This window comes from Falco biarmicus, chromosome 16 (assembly GCF_023638135.1).
Source record: "Falco biarmicus isolate bFalBia1 chromosome 16, bFalBia1.pri, whole genome shotgun sequence".
NCBI lineage: Eukaryota > Metazoa > Chordata > Aves > Falconiformes > Falconidae > Falco > Falco biarmicus.
In genome coordinates, this window is record NC_079303.1 from 9723236 (window position 1) to 9734770 (window position 11535).

Below are 11535 nucleotides of genomic sequence, written 5' to 3' on the forward strand. Positions count from 1 at the left end.
CTACATCTCCCCCTTCCTGTTGCACAAAAAGAACCCTGAAATCGAATGAGTTATTAATTTTTGTAAGCATTGTAAAAGACAAGGTGTAAGTAATAAAACAAACAAAAAAGCAACTAAAGCATATATAATCATCTTCACTAAACTTAACCATTCTGAAATGCCCCAACCACTAATATCTAACCAATCCCCAGTATCACTTTGTTGAAGATGAGAAACTCCATCCTTCAATCTTTGGATGCTTGCATGAATTGATTCCGAATGATCTGAAAGGTTCATGCAACACATCCCTTCAAACTCTTCACAACCGTGACCTTGTGCCAGAAGCAAAAAATCTGTTGCAGCTCTATTTTGTAATGTCGCGTGGCGAACACTATCAACATCTAATAAAAGACCAGACAGGGCACTGCTTGTGGCATTAGTTTGTTTGGCAAGCCAACAGCCAAGCTTATCTAATGTCGCTAGAGCCTTTCCTGCAGCAGCTCCAGGCAACAGAAGAGATGCAATAAAGCGTTGGCCAAAGGACCAAAATTGCATGTTATCATCACAATCGGAGGCAAATGCACGAACGCCACGCTTTGTCCTTCGAGAGTAGCGATGTTGTAAAATCATAGATGTGTTAGGAGTCAGGACGGAAAGTCACCCTAAGCTACACGGACCTCCTTTTATATGAGAAGGAATGACAGGCCATGCTCGATCACCACAAGTAAAAAATACTCCAGTAGGTAGTAAGAGCGGAGCATTGCTAGATTTAGACAAGTTGTTAGCAGTGTAATTACACCAGATACTTGCATTTCTAAAAACAGGATGAATAGGGGAAACGTCCCATTCCCTAGATTGATTCTTTCCCATGTAGTTAAATTTTATGCAAAAATCCATTTTTACAGAACCAAGGAGTTCAATTTCTTGTGGTTCCAAAGTGGCCAGTGGGAGATGGGGTATCCATACATCCTAATTGTCTGTCACATTTTTTGATACGTTTTTGGGTGGAAAAAGACTTTGAAGGTCCCTAGTATAGGCCATTCATCTAATGGTAAGCCCACAAGACAGGTGGAAAAAGGCTGATCCGGAGAGGCCATAGCAAGACACAGAGTATCCTGTCCAGTCAAGTTCGCCAACGTGACCCAAACATTTACCTTTGGTAGAAAAGGGGGATAAGAGCTACCTTCAATAGGCCAAGGTCCAGATGTGAACATCATTATCCATATTACTGACAATGCTTGTTTCTCTTTTTCTTTTTCCATTGTCGTTTTACAACCAGCCATTCTTCTGGTCGTACTGTCCACGACCGAGGCACTGCAATTGATTGTCCACACTCTAATCCTACAATAATGTTCTTGTTAATAATATAAATTCTGCTTGTTAATGCAATATATTGAAACAACAACCGTGCAATAGCCCGTACTTCTAGGCTTTCAATCAATGATAAAAAATTTGCAAAAACTAAGTTTGGCAAAATCTCAGAACCTAACCCTGTAACTCCCTCTAATTCCAAAAGAGGTTTTCCCATAAAACATTCAGCCCACTGTATCTGATTAAACCTTAATATTTGATTATTACACTCAGAACACATCCAATGACCCCATCTGTCCCTTAGTCTTACAACTCGCCAGCGATCGTGATCACAGAGTTCACAATGGAGCTTGATCCACGGTCGACAAGATGGTCCGTGTTCATAGCAACATAACTGTAGAAATCGAGACGCTGTCCAATCTGGTTCATGACGGTGTCGTTGAAAGTCGATGTAAGGGGAGATAATATCTGCTAGTGGTGCCGTCAGTGCGTTGGGGATCTGGTCTGGTCCAAATGTATTACCTTTGTTAAGTGGTTTAATCCAGGGTGATATTGTCCGTTCCAAGCGCTGTAAAAAGCGAAATCTAGATGCTATATCCTGAATTTGGTTACCTGACATTAATGCAAAACAGAAATCCTCACGCAGTTTTTATTTCATTCTGTAGGGTCGGTGTCGGTATCAGTTGTCTGCGGTAAAGGTTCACGGAAAGGTCGTACATTCTTTGCTGGGATCCATCTGGGTCCTTTTTCTGTGGAGACACAAGCATAACCTTTTCCCCATGTAACAAGAGGATGTGGTCCCATAATTTTACCTGTTTCTGGATCTCGGACCAACACTGGGGCTTTAACCTGTGCCTCAAAAGAGGTATTTGCAGTGAAATGTCGAACTGTCGGTGGGTTGTTATCTATTAAAGAACAATTTAAAAAATTAAAAACATACAACACTTTCTGTAACCGTTCCTCCGGAATAGCCATTCCCATTCCCCCTTTTTGTTGTTGTAATAGACGTTTTAGAGACTGATGAGACCGTTCAATGAGAGATTGACCGGTGGGGGAATGAGGAATGCCAGTAATATGAGTTATACCCCATAGGGCAAAAAAGGTTTTTATAGTTGTTGAAACATAAGCTGGACCATTATCTGTCTTGATCTTTGAGGGAATACCTAAAGCAGCAAAAGCACGCATTAAATGTCTACGAACAGCTCGTGCCTTTTCTCCTGTGTGACACGAGGCAAACAAGGCACCTGAAAATGTATCAATGGAAGAGTGGATATATTTAAGGTTACCAAATTCAGAATAATGTGTGACATCTGTTTGCCATAACGGTAGGCTTTGTAATCCTCTAGGGTTAACTCCTGTAGCAACTGATGGGAAAGAATGTTTTTGACAATCAGGACAGACAGCAATAATATTTGACGCTTGTTGAGAAGGAAGGTCAAACTGTCGTTTAAGAGCTCCAGCATTTTGATGGAAAAAAGAGTGACTCAGTTTAGCTTGTGCAATGCGGTCTGGCAATACTTGAACTGGTAATGTCAATAGATCAGCTCGTCGATTGCCTTCTGCAAGAAAACCGGGTAGTGAGGTATGAGACCTAATATGCATAACAAAATAAGGTGCAGATTGAGAGTCCAAAAGGAAAACAAGTTCCTGTAACAGGGTAAAGAGTTGTGAATGCGAAACATTCCACAGCACAGAAGCTCCAGCTCGTGTAACAATACCTGCAACATAAGCGGAATCAGTAACAAGGTTGAGTGGTACGTTCCATTTTCGGAAAACACGAACAACTGCATTCAGTTCTACTGTTTGAGGTGAACCGGAGACTGTCTCTATGTCCGAGTCCCATCGTCTCCGTTGATCATCCCACCATAGGAGAACAGATTTATGTGATTTGCCTGATCCATCTGTAAACACAGTAAGTGCCTGTAGGGGTTGCTCGCTTCTTCTGGGTTTTAACATCAGACGAAAGTCAATGTTAAACAGTTTGTGTGAAGGTGGGTGAGAAGTTATTTGGCCTGTATAGTCGGCAAGTGCCATAACAAAGGTGTCTGATTGCTGATAAAGCCATTTTAAGTATACTGTTGTTATTGGTAGACAAATACAGACAAAATCCTTCCCTGATAAGGTTAACAGGCGTGATCTAGCTTTAACAATCAGGGAGGCAAGCATTTCATGTTGTGTCAAAATAGTTTTTGTAGGCTGGTTAGGTAAAAAGACCCATTCAATAATTAACAAGGGGTCTGAGTTCTGAAGGTCCCATTGAAATATCAGGGCATGAGGCTGTCGAGCAGGGTTTAAAATAATCAAGTAAAAAGGTAGTTCAGGGGCCCATCGGTGGGCCTGTCGAGAGGCGATAGCTGAGGCAACCTTTTGTAAAGATGTATCTGCTTCAGGGTTAAGATTACGTGGAGAACGAGGATTAGTGTCCCCTTTTAGTAGGTCAAACAGAGGACCCAAGTCTGTATTAGAAATTCCCAATAGTGGTCGAACCCAATTTATTGTTCCCAGTAATTTTTGTGCATCATGCAGGTTTCTTACATTGGTATTGATCTGCAATGGTTGAGGAACAATAGTTTGTGCTCTTATTCGCCAGCCCAGATATTTCCAAGGGGGAAACTTCTGGACCTTTTCTGTTGCTATACAGAGACCTGCCGAATTCACGGCATCTGTGACAAGGGCTACAGCTTTCTCCATGACTTCGTGATGTTGTGCTGCCACTAAAAGGTCATCCATATAATGATACAATAACACAGTAGGCATAGCATTTTGGACAGGACTGAGTATTTTTGCAACGTACCATTGACACATTGTAGGGCTATTTTTCATACCTTGTGGCAGTACAACCCACGGATATCTCTGCAATGGAGCTTGCATGGTGATGCTTGGAAATGAAAAGGCAAATTTCGGGGCATCATCTGGATGTAACGGGATACTGAAAAAGCAATCTTTAAGATCTATGACAGTCAGATGCCAGTGTCGAGGGATCATAGCTGGGGACGGGAGCCCAGGTTGGAGGGCTCCCATATCTTCCATAGCATCATTAATTTTTCTGAGATCATGGAGCAAGCGCCACTTGCCAGTTTGTTTTTTAATAACAAAAACAGGTCAATTCCATGGGCTAGTAGAAGGTACAATGTGTCCTTGGGACAGTTGTTCTGAGACTAAGTTTTGAAGCGCGTGAAGTTTTTCCAAAGGAAGGGGCCATTGATCCACCCAAATAGGAACATCAGATTTCCAGGTTATTTTTAGGGTGTCGTGCACTTCAGTGACCCCATCTAAAAATGTGTGCGGATAGACATTCCCCATTGTGACAATACATCACGTCCCCACAAAACCATAGGGACAGGTAGCACAAAAGGTTTAACAGAAGCCACATGTCCCTCTGGTCCTTGAATTTGAATTAGTTCCAAACTCTGACGACTGTTACCGGTCCCCCCTATCCCAGCCAGTGCCTGAGAGACATTAGTCAGTGGCCATTGCGGAGGCCATTTGGCTTGAGAAATTACGGTGACATCAGCTCCAGTGTCAATGATCCCATTTAGTGCTATTTGTTGGTCATTGTAAATAAGGGTACACTGATACATAGGTCGCTGTGGAGAAATGGATTGTACCCACAAAATGTGAGGTAACCCTGTGGATCCAAAACCTCCCCTCCTCTGCGGAGGATGATCAGTGATAAGAGAGCTCACCCCTGCCGGGATCAGAATCAATTGCGCTATTCTACTACCCTGAGCTATCGTACAGGGTGGAAATGGAGTCCGTGCCATAATTTTGATTTCGTCCACACTGTCATAGTCAATAACACCTGGTAAAACAAATAGACCAAAAAATGTTGTGGAAGATCTACCAATTAACAGAGCTTGTGTATCAGGGGGTAATGGTCCTTTGACATTTGTTGATAATAAATGAACCGAGGAATCGAGCAGTGTTACTGTGTGTGAGGTTGCCAGGTCCAATCCGGCGCTGCCTGAGGTTGCTGGACAGGGACTTGAGGTGTCGGTGCTTCTCTCCGAGCTTGTTGAAATGTCAGCTGTGGCACTTGTGTCTGCGCGCATCGCTGCCCCGCGCTCCGTGGTCGGTTTCCCTGTATCGGTTGTCCCTGGAAGTCATACTTAGATCGACATCGATTAGCATAATGACGCCCTTTCCGACATTTCGGACAAACTCCAGGACCAGGAGGTTGTTGTTTATTCCCCGCAGCCCGAGCAAGACAATTTCTTTTTAGATGACCAGGCTTACCACAACCATAGCAATTCCCCACACCACGCATCGTTGCAAAAGCAGCAGCCATAGCTTCAAACTTGTGGTCAACCGTACCGATTCGGTTACATGCTTCCACCATTTCCACCAGAGTGGGGTTTGGGTTGGGAAGAGACTTCAGTAGCCTTTTACAATCGGCATTAGCATTTTCAACAGCTAGTTTTGTTAGCAATATATCCCAAGCTTCCGCATTATCTACTTGATGTTCCAAAGCCTGTTTTAGTCTATCAATAAACTGCATATAAGGTTCTCGAGACTCCTGAGTGATGTTAGTAAAAGCTTTTTGTGGCTTTTGTACATCAGGAACCTGGAAAAAAGCCTTTTTCGCCTCTTCTCTAATTGCCTCGAGAGCCGCACGGGGGCAGTGTTGAGCCCGCGCTACCGGATCAGCACGTGCCCCGGTGCCCGTAAGATGCTCTATTGTCAGTGCAGCTAATGCAGCATCATTATGGTTAACGTACGTGAGCAGGAGTGCTGGCAGTCCCCCTCTCCAGTGCGACTCCCACAACGTATACTGAGTCGGGGTTAGCAGCAATCGTGCTAAAGGTTTCAAATCATGAGGAGCATGACATAAGTATCAAACACAGAAGATAACAGGCTTATAAAATAGGGAGAAGAAATGCCACGTTCCGTAACAGTGCGGCGCAGTTCTTTAACAACCGAAAAGGAAAGAGCCTCCCATCGTGCTCCCCCTGCCAGACCCTGAGAATACAAGACCGGAGCAACTATAGTTTTAGCCATTTCTAGATCCCCCTCCTTTAAGGCTTGTTTCTTTATTTTTGCCCACACATCACGCAGATCAGGAGGGTATAAATCAGGCTCTTGTTCAGGGTCTACCGGTCCCGGGTCAAAGGGGTCTTCTTCTGGCGGATACCCCACTGCATTGACACCCAGGGGTTTAGAGCACTGTGATTTAGAGGCTGATAAGGACAGGGCTATATGAGCTTGCGACTCCTCCTCTCCTTCCTCTGCCTTTTCTTTTTGTGCTTTCATAGTCTCAAAAATAACTCTCCACGAAGAGAGCAGACGGTGGGACTCAGTATTGCCTTTTGTCGCAGAATCCCACAATTTCACCCCTGTGTCGTCCCAAAGTTCCCGCGTGAAAATTGTAGTTGCAGTCACTGCGGGCATATTTACTTGCACCCACTTAAGCATTGCTTTAAGGTCATGCCCAGAAATACTTTTCTCATGTTTGTTAGGGAGACCTTTCATAAGCTCATAAACGTCTCCTTCTGGGGACGAAGCCTGATTCCCCATTACGGATTTCCCACAGCTCACCTCTCAACTCCGGAGGGATTTCTGGCCGGCTCCCGCTTCCTTTCAGCGGATCATTCAGAGTTCTGTGGGATTCGCTGCATGTCGCTCAGTTAGGCAATTCGAGAGTCCCTCCACGTCAGATCCTTCACTGGATCACGTCGGGGTCACCAATTTGCGGCGAATGAAGAGACGGGACACAGCTTGATGCAAGCAAGTTGTTGGTTTATTAGTGATTTTCTTACAATTATACGTTTCTACCTTCTACATATTACACACTGATTGGTTAAATCTTAGTGTAAAAAACACTGATCGGTTGATATTTAAGGCACACCGTTAGAACAATAGGAACTTATTAGTTTACCTTGACATAGCAACAATTTCTATTCCCAAATTAGGGGGTTTCTTTCTACGCGGCTTTCTTGATTAACAAAGTTACATATCGGCGCCATCCGTTCCCTTCTCTGGCTACTTGTTTCTCTGTCCGTCTGGTTGCCTCCTCAACTGTGACGGCTCAGGGGTCTGCAGTTAGCTTGTTCCTTGGTTCCCAGGGCTTGTGCCCTGCAAGTTCTAACAAGTCTCTACTCATCAGGCGATCAGTACTTGGACTCTTGTCCTTGAGGCCTTGTCCTACAGGGGAACACAGACAGACAGGCTGATTCTTTGCACCAGCACTCTGCTGCCTCTTGGCACAGTTCTTTGTGTGAATTTGTGGGTGATGCAAGGTGAGGGGGTCGCTCTGAGCCAGCTGGCGTTTCCACACCAGGCCAGAGGTGCAGGCTCTCTCTTTGGGCACAGCTGTTCTCTCATCTTCTGTTTGCTGCTTAGATTTAGTTTAATGCCCTGTCCTATCCTCAAACAGCGTGGCTGTAGCAAACTAAAGAGGAAATGCCCTGCGGCCCCTGGCTCCCTGAGCTTGTGAAATGATCTGTTGCTTTGGGGAGGGACTGAGAAATGGTTTTACATCATTCGTATGGAAGGTTAAAATGACCTTGGCCTAGGGCAGTTCTCCGTACTGCCCAAGTGACATAAGAGCTTAACCTCACCGAGGTAGGCTTTGCAGAGGACGCTGCTTCCTTTAAAATGTGATTTATTAGTATTCATGAGCATTCATTTTTGGGGTGGAAGTAAATCGGTTCCCATGAAGGGCAAATTGCTGCTCTTCAGCTAGAGAGAAGCAGCAGAGCAACAGATGAACATCACCCCAAATAGAAGTAGGGTGAGAGAACCCCCAGGAGCACTCATGTCCAGTACTTTGTCCCTTGTCTTGCCCTTGAACTGGTGAGTGTGTGGCATTAGGGAGCTGTGCCAGCGAGGTCCTCTGCACAGCTTCAGCGACACCACGGCAGTTTCTGCTGACCTGGGTTTTGTGCTCCTTGCAGGGCATTGGGGGAGCGATGTGGGCTGCTTGGTGAGGAGCACAAGGGGATTGTACAGCAGAACCAGAATGTTGTACAAACGGAATGTTTTGGCTCATACTTGATGGAGCGTGAATCAGCGGAGTGCCAGAGTGCTGTAGCTGAGCTAGAAATGCATCAGTAGCATGGTCAGGATGTGCAGAGCACCTTGCAAAGCCCTTAGCCAAGAGGCAGGCTTTGGGAAATGGTTCTGTAAAGCCACCTGCGCTGGGCTTGCAGTTGCTTGCCTGCAGAGTATCTGTGTGTTAGTTGTGGAAGGCTCAGGAGTGCTGCCTTTGAACAACCTCTACATCCCTGATGCTGCACGATCCACAGGGACTGTGGGTAACCCAGTGAACTGGGATGCGGGTCTTCCTGATGGGGAGTTGGTTTGTATAATTCTCTTGCTTTGAATCTGTTCTTCCCTGGGGTAAGTCTGACTTCAGCGAAGTCACTCCTGATTCAAAGGAGTAAAATTGTGGCTAAGCCCTAAGTAGTAGGGCCTTGTGAGTTGTTAGTGGCTGAAATGCCACGTAGCCCTTTCTTGGAAAATGAGCAGTTTCCTGCTGTCTCACAGTCATTTGGGAATGTGCCACGTGGTTGGACTGTCAGTAAATAAACAGCTGGTGTGCCTCTTGGTTTATTGGCACTTGTGTTATAAATGAACTGCTAATTTTTCTGCTGGGCAACATTTCCAATTTGTTACTCTTGCTGCTTCTGATTTGCACGTTTCTGTTGTATGGCTCCAGTTGTACAGCGTGGGTGTTCTCGTGCCAGCCCCTGTTCCCACATGTTCTTGCATTACGGTCTGACGGCCTCTGCTGAACTGGAAACCATTGTGGCACTGACTGGCAGATAAACAACAGACAGAAATACTTCCATTTGTGCGTCCTACAGGCTTATTAATAGTTTATTGTAAAGGAAGAAGGAAGTAAGAAGCACATAAAAACATAGCACAGCTTATTCCGTGTTGTCGTCTTGCTCTTTTCACTGTAGCAGTGCACTGTTTTCAGGCAATGCAAGTTCAGTCTGTGAGGTTTGTGAAATTCATTACTGGTGCTCGGTGGAGACTGAATTAATGCACATTGATTACTATGAAATATGACAGGACAGTGAGTTATTGCATGACTGAAATGAAGTCCTTTACAATTCAGCGCAGCCCTGTTAGATGCTTTGTAGCGCCCAGAAGCTATTCCAAGTATACTTTCAAGATGACTCGTGTGGGGAGGAAAGGGGCAGAAGACCAAGGCAAATGGCCCGGCGCCACATGAACGTGAAGCCAAGTGACTCATTTCAAAGACTCCTGCGAACCGGCGGCTGAGGGGGGCAGGCGCAGGGGCACCCCCTCTGCTGCGAACGGATCTTCATCCTCCGGTCTCTCCTCTGTTGTCACGGCCCTTATTTTCCAGACTTTCTGGTATCGGGGTTTCAGCGGGAGCTTTCCCTGCTTGGCTTGCCGTGTGACCTCATGCTACAAGGATCTTTTCTGTGCAAGTTGGCTGCTGCAAGGAATTCAGTGAAGCATTTGGGATAGGTTATGCAGGGAAACTGACATCTGAGTTTGGGGTTCTGGGCAGTTAGGGTTAATATTGCTGTGACAGTAATTACTGTTAGCCTGAGTTTACAAAGAGCCTGAAACAACACCCAAGACGAGCAGCTGCTTCAGTCTCAGTGGGTGCCAGTTCAGATGCCAGTGGTGAAACCTGGAAGGCCAGAGCTTGTAATTTACTGCTTGTCACAGGGGAGCACGAGAAGGGGAACCATCGTACAACTGTCTGTATCTTCCTTGAAACTGAGAGGGGAGTTGTATGAAGGATGAAGTCATATTTGCATGAAAACCTATAGCCTGAAGCTGTGTCTAAACACAGCAAACTTTAGAGCATAGATGGGATGCAACCCCTCTGTCATCCAGGCACGTTTATTTAGAAACCTGGTCTTAAACAGTCTGCTAAGCGTTTGCAGTTGCGAAGCAGAACAACATTTTGCACTGGTCTCAACTGTGCCCCTAGGCTGCAAGCAAGTGTGTAGCAGGGTTAGTGCCCTCGTAGCACGAGGCAGTGCTGCAGTAGAGACTTTGCAACCTGTTGCCCCCAAGGGAGGGCAATTCAGCTTTCAAAAGCTTAAGGGACCATGGGTCCACAGTGTCACAAACAGCCAGCTTCTGCCTAGCACCCCTCCTGCCTTGGGTTTCGCCCTGTTTGGGCTGACGCTGCATTCAGCCTGGTGCAAGGTCCCACTTTGGTGGGGTGGTAGAGCGTGGCTGAAGGGTCAGCCTGCTCTGAAGTGCTGAGTCAAGCCTTGCACGGGATGCCATGTCCCACGGTGTCCCTGGAGAGGGGGCTTGGGACATGATGTGCATCTGCATGAATGGTGAGAGGCAGCTTTCTCTCCCAAGGTCGTGGTTGTCTCTGTGAAACCAAATCCTTGCTGCTTTAGCCTTGCCCTCAGGTCCATGGAGAAATCCCTTGTGCATTGCTGTGCAGGTGGTCCCAGTGCCCCTCACCAGCAATGGAGCTGGGAAGGCTGCCTGTGCTTGCTTTTGGGGGAGGGGGGGATTTATTTCTTGGGCTCTTAATTGCATTGCTGTTGATCCGTTTGCTCCTTAGCAATGACAACGACTTGACAATTACTTCCTTTTACTTCCTTCAAGTAGCTCCAGTTGTTGAAGTTCCTTTTTTCTTTATCCTCCTGCTGATCTGAACTTGCATCCTCCCCTGCCTACCTGGCACCTGGAAGAGGGAGATAAGTAAATATGGCATGCCAAGACTTAATAAGGCAGGTAGCTTTCAATTGGCTTTGCAATGCCTTTGTTACAGTAGTGTGGCCAAAAGAACAACAACAAAAGCAAATAACATTCTTCATTTGCTAATGAGTTTCTGAGGATCTAAACAGTGCAGGACGTGAAGTACCCAGATAACAGGTGCTTTAAATTCATATGGGCTGCCCATAGCTTTTATTTTAGAGGGCTTAGCTGCAAGATTGAGTACAAACTTGCTAATTCAGAACGACTTGCTGAAGATGAAACGCTTTCCTGAAATGTGGTATTAAATCATGCAGGTTGCTTGCTGCAGTTCCCTTCCTAGTATTTTACATTCCAAATAGGAAAAGCAAAAGCCCTTCTGCAGTTTCTAGGGTGAATATTTGAGATGTCTAGAAAAAGAGATTATTCTTTTTGTCTTGAATGGGGCAGCATCTGTGTTGACAACCTTAAACCCCAGCTGAGCAGGTGGTAGGCGAGGTGCTGGGTGGTGGGTGAGGCGCTGGCTGTCAGCGCTTGCGTTAGAGCAATAGGTACGTGTCTGTGCCTGGGCTGGCTGCCTTAGGGCCCTTCCAGGAG